The sequence below is a fragment of the Chiloscyllium plagiosum genome, chromosome 14 (genome assembly GCF_004010195.1).
Source record: "Chiloscyllium plagiosum isolate BGI_BamShark_2017 chromosome 14, ASM401019v2, whole genome shotgun sequence".
NCBI classification, from domain to species: domain Eukaryota; kingdom Metazoa; phylum Chordata; class Chondrichthyes; order Orectolobiformes; family Hemiscylliidae; genus Chiloscyllium; species Chiloscyllium plagiosum.
In genome coordinates, this window is record NC_057723.1 from 78,561,906 (window position 1) to 78,567,852 (window position 5,947).

General features: G+C 47.1%; 1 protein-coding gene across 2 annotated transcripts in view; it reads right to left on the reverse strand.

The window, feature by feature from the left end:
- LOC122556827 (NEDD4-binding protein 3 homolog) overlaps positions 1-5,947 on the reverse strand; it is a 123,868-nt gene that overhangs the window by 92,384 nt on the left and 25,537 nt on the right. The window contains exon 1 of one of the 2 annotated variants that reach the window (XM_043704047.1): positions 2,175-2,353. The exons of the other annotated variant lie outside the window; for it this stretch is intronic. The gene's annotated coding sequence lies outside the window, so the exon portion shown is untranslated. Of the gene's footprint in view, positions 1-2,174; positions 2,354-5,947 lie in introns of those variants that run through there. 2 annotated transcript variants of the gene reach the window in all.

Genomic DNA, 5,947 nt, shown 5'->3' on the forward strand with positions numbered 1-5,947 from the left:
GTACCACACTCCCTAATCCCAGCGTACCACACTCCCTAATCCCAGCGTACCACACTCCCTAATCCCACTGTACCATACTCTCTAATCCCACTGTACCACACTCCCTAATCCCACACTACCACACTCCCTAATCCCAGCGTAACACTCCCTAATCCCACCATATCACACTCTCTAATCCCAGCGTACAACGCTCCCTAATCCCAGCGTACAACGCTCCCTAATCCAAGTGGACTGTACTCCCTAATCCCACTATACAGCATTCCCTAATCCCGCTGTACCGCGCTCCCTAATCCCACCATACAACGCTCCCTAAATCCATTGTACAACACTCCCTAATCCCATCAGACTGCCCTCCCTAATCCCACTGTACTACACTCCCTAATCCCACTGTGCAACGCTCCCTCATCCCACTGTACAACACTCCCTAATCCCACCGTACCACACTCCCTAATCCCACTGTACAGTACTCCCTAAACCCAGTGTGCAACACTCCCTAATCCCACCGTACCACACTACGTAATCCCACGGTGCAACACTCCCTAATCCCACCGTACAACACTCCTTAATCCCACCATACCACACTCCCTAATCCCACTACCGCACTCCCTAATCCTACTGTACAGCGCTCCCTAATTCCACCGTACCGCACTCCCTAATCCCACCATACCCCGCTCCCTAATCCCACCGTACTGCACTCCCTAATCCCACCGTACCGCATTCCCTATTCCCACCATATCACACTCCCTAATCCCACCGTACCCCGTTCCCTAATCCCACTGTACCGCACTCCTAATCCTACCATACCGCACTCCCTAATCCCACCATACCCTGCTCCCTAATCCCACCGTACCGCACTCTCTAATCCCATCATACCACACTCCCTAATCCCACTGTACCGCACTCCCTAATCCTACCATACCCCGCTCCCTAATCCCACTGTACCGCACTCCCTAATCCTGAAACACAAGGTCAGAGGTTCCAGTAATCCAGGTTTCCTTCAGAATTACCACGGGAAACAGACATTGGTTTACTGGAGACCGGGTTCCATTGTTCTAAGAGAGTGATGAACACTCACAGCTACAGCAGTAAGTGTCCTTCCTTATCAACATATTCAGCAAGTGACTGTATGCTTTTTTCTAACAGGTCTCAGACCTATACATATCTCAGACACGGTCACAAACAAGAATGATCAGGTGGGCTCTGGATTATCCATTTCTTCTGAGCAACTTTAAAAATATTACCGGAAAAGTGGTTGGCCATTCAGACCCACTCGATGAGCCCATACCTGATCAATTCATTATTTAGCATTATGATAAACATTCACTGGAACTGGTGCCCTGCTGCAGGGTACCCAGACATTGAAACCACTCTGGGAAACGTCCAGATCACCGTCCAAATATCAGCAACCCTTTCATTTACTTGGCACATGGGAAATCCTTCCCAATTCCTGGCTGTTTTCACTATAAATAGGTGTAAGGATTACTTGTCCCAAATGATCAGTACGTATAATATTTACAGTCTGATTGAGAGGTTGATTTATAAGGTGTAGCCCACTCAAGACTGAAGCAAATGACAGGGAAGAGACAGGACAGTCAGCAAGGATTAGTCTGTCCACCAGCTACATCCAACACTTGGACAAGTCACTCTTTACTTCAAATGGGTCAGTTTATAGAAAGTTCTGGAGACTGAAACTAAACTGTAGCAGTGGTCTGTTTCAAAAATCAGTTGTTAGGCTGAAGACTTGAGTTCTGTCAAAAATCAATCTAGCAATTCATCTTTCGGACTCCTGAGCTTTCAAGTCTTGGAAATAATGTAAACATCGACGGTCTGAGCAAACCCACTCAACAATAGCACTTGTTTCCAAAACAAGACAATGCCTTTACCCAGTTCTCAACGGTGAAATATTTCTCTGCAATACTTTTGTTTTTACACACAGGAATGAGGATTACTTGGGCCCCCTACCCCATCCAAAAAAGGTAAAGACCCAGTAAAGGGAAGCATACCAAGTCAAACTGTTTTACTCATTAATTCTATCACATTGACAGTGGCCAGCAGTCCATTATGACGGTAGCTAGCATTTACCTCAAACATTCCAGACACAAGTCTGACAGAATACATGGACACTTGTTTTTTGGCAAAGGAGTTATCCATCTGTAAGGTCAAAGCATACATACCTGCATCTTCTTTTCTCCTGAGCAGCTGTGTTCTTCAGACTTACTGCCCATTCTCTTGTACAGATGTAGTCTGGAACTGATTCAGATGTGGACTCTGTCCCTCACCTTCACAGCTCCCAACCTCATACTGTCCTGGAGCCAAAGACTGTCCTGCTACCTAAACATTTACACTCTCCAGAGGCGACAAACTGTCTCAATTCCAAACACACAGCAAAACCATTGTGAAAATAATTTCCAAATGCTGAACCCAAGTTCTAACAGCACATCCTGTTTTCTCACGCTGTCAGACAGCAGTCTGCTGGTTTGTGTTTTCCCATTGGGTGTGAAGGCTATTGAAGCAGTAATTCCAACCGTATGACACAGCAACAACACTAGCTGGCAAGGAAATATGGGTAAGAATGGTAAGTTTTGTTCATTCCGAGTGTAGGATTATATAACAACCAGCACACTTCTCCCAAAAACCAAAAGATTCTGGGTTTGTTGTGGGCTTGTCCATAACTTGACCACATCCCCGCAGTGACACAGTCAAATGTTTAACTGAGGCCATGTTACATTGTCAGATTCAAAATGAAACTGAACCTGCACCTTTCACGTGAGACATTAAATCAAACCCTATCCAAGATCTCAAGCAATATTCAAAGAAAACAATGACAACAGGGTAACACAAGCAGAAACGGAATAGCCATATAAAGGCTCCAGTGTCGAGTGCAGACCACAGGCTGGGAATTTATAACAAGGACCTCATATTCCCAGAGCCAGTGCACCATCTACAAGGAACAAGTCAGGAGTGTAACGGAATGTCTACTTGCCTGGATGGGTGCAGCTCCAACAACATTCGAGTTGATCAGGGCTGGATGGAAATGTGGAACTTGAAATACAAACACCAACAGCTACGATCCTGCTGAAGGCAGCGCTGGTTTTGAGGGGTCCTATTTTGTATACTCCAGTCAGTTAAGGGACACACTACTTCGCCAACTGAAGTCACAGGATGATATCCATCTCATAAAGAAACAGCCAAGAATAAACTAATCCTCAAGACCATAAGCTTGGTCAGTTGCAGGAGGGAATGGGGGAGGAGGGGTAATGTCATCCCAGTGACCAAGGCTCATGGGACAGAAGGACAGGAGGAGAGGATCGCAGCAGGAGTCAGGTCAATGGCAGCATCTCTGCTTCTGCTGTACCGCAGGGAGCGGTGAAGGGGAGGGGAGGGGAGCAGTAGTGAGAGGGGACTCTATAGTAAGGGGCACAGACAGATGTTTCTGTAGCCAGGCACGACACCTCAGGATGGTGTGTTGTCTCCTTAGTGCCAAGGTCAAGGATGTCTCTGAGTGGACACAGGACGTTCTGAAGGGGGAGGGAGAGCAGTGCGAGGTTGTGATCAATATTGGTTTCAACGACATGGGCAGGAAGAGAGGTGAGGTCCTGCAAAGGGAGTTTGGTAAGAAGGTGAAATTCAGGAGCTGTAGGGTTATAATCTCAGGATTACTCCCTGTGCCACATGCTAGTGAGGCTAGGAATAGGATGATAGATAAACACTTGGCTAAAGAGCTGGTGTAGGAGGGAGGGCTTCAGGTATGTGTGTCATCTCTTCCAGGTACAGGATGACGGGATACACCTAAACTGGAGGGGAACCAACATCCTGGCGGGGAGGATTGCTGGTGCCACTCTGGAGGGGTTAAAGCAGTGTGGCAGGGGAGGACAGCAGGTAAGTGAGTGAAATAACCGAGGAGGAGTCAGGGACTAAGGCCAGGAAGGCTGAGAGGAAGTACACACAGGAAGAGGTTTGTGAACACCACAGGACTGGTGGTCTGAGCTCTGTGTACTTTAATGTGAGGCGTACGACAGGAAACACAGGTGAGTTTAGAGCCTGGATTAATATGTAGAGCCGTGGTGTTATAGCTATTAAGGAGACTTGGTTGACAGAGGGACGGGCAGCTTAGTGTTCTGGGATTTCAATGTTTCAGGAAAGATTGAGAGGGTTGTAAAGAGATGGGGGAGTTGTGTTATTGAGCTCACCCAGTGACAATCCCAGCTGTACTGAGGGAGGGCGTACCCAGTGAGGCATTATGGGTAGAGCTCAGGAACAGGAATGGGGCTATCACTTTGATGAGATTGGACTACACGCCTCCCAACAGCCAGAGGATGAGAGAGAGGAACAGCCGTGTGGACAGATTGTGGAAAAATGTGCTGTTGTGATGGGTGATTTTAATTTCCCCTGTATGGATGGGTTGGACTGAATGGTCTGTTTCCATGTTGTACATCTCGATGACTCTATGACTGCGACTCACAAATTGCCAGGAGCTTGGACCAGGAGAATGTATTAAGTGTCTCCATTTAAATAGTAAATAGCTGAAAAATGTGATGCTGGGAAAGCACAGCAGGTCAGGCAGCATCCAAGGAACAGGAGAATCGACGTTTCGGGCATAAGCCCTTCTCCCTGAAGAAGGGCTCATGCCCGAAACGTCGATTCTCCTGCTCCTTGGATGCTGCCTGACCTGCTGCGCTTTTCCAGCAACACATTTTTCAGCTCTGATCTCCAGCATCTGCAGTCCTCACTTTCTCCGACTTAAATAGTAAATGGTCCAACTTAGGAAGGGGAACGGTACTGGGGTATTAGGTCATGAGCCCGGCCACGTGATTGAACTTTTAGTGGAGGAGCAATTTGGGAACAGTGACCATAATTCCGTAAATTTCAAGTTACATTTGAAAACGATAAGAGTAGTTCTCAGGTGAAAGTGCTAAATTGAGGGAAGGATAACTACCACAATATTAGGCAAGAGCTGGGGCAGGTAGATTGGAGGCATCTGTTTGAGGGTAAATCCACCTCTGGCACGTGGGAATCTTTCAAAGGCCAGTTGATTAGAGTTCAGGACCTGCGTGCTCCTGTCACAATGAAGGATGAGGATTGTAAGATTCGCAAACCTTGGATGACAAGAGAAATTGAGAGCTTAGTCAAAAAGAAAAAGGAAGCTGATCTAAGGTTTAGGAAACTGAAGACAGACAGAGCCCTTAAAGAATTCAATGAGAGCAAGAAAGAACTCACCTCAGGAATCAGGAAGGCTAAAAGGAGCCAGGAAATGTCTTTGACAAAGAGGATTAAGGAGAATCCCAAGACATTTTACACATATATTAGGACCAAGAGGGTAGCTAGGGAAAGGGTATATCCACTCAAGGAGAAAGGAGATAATTTATCCGTGAGGCTGAAGGAAGTGGGTGTGGTTCTTAATAAGTACTTGGCATTGGTATTGGCGAAGGGGAAGGAGATGGTGAGTATCAGGAGGGATATTGATATTCTGGGGTGTGTCAATATAAAAAAGGTGGTGTTGGGTGTTTAAGGTAGACAAGCTCCTGGAACCTAATGGAATTGATCCCAGAATGCCGAGGGTGGAAGGTGAGGAAATTGCTGGGGTCTTTCACAAAATCTTCCCATCTTCTTTGGTCACAGGAGAGGTCTTCTAGGAGAAAGTGAGCACTGCCGATGCTGGAGATCAGAGCTGAAAATGTGTTGCTGGAAAAGCGCAGCAGGTCAGGCAGCATCCAAGGAGCAGGAGAATCGACGTTTCGGGTATGAGCCCTTCTTCAGGAATGAGGAAGATGTGCCAAGCAGGCTAAGATAAAAGATAGGGAGGAGGGACTTGGGGGAGGGGCGTTGGAAATGCCATAGGTGGAAGGAGGTTAAGGTGAGGGTGATAGGCCAGAGTGGAGGTGGGGACGGAGAGGTCAGGAAGAAGATTGCAGGTTAGGAAGGCGGTGCTGAGTTCAAGGGTTGGGAC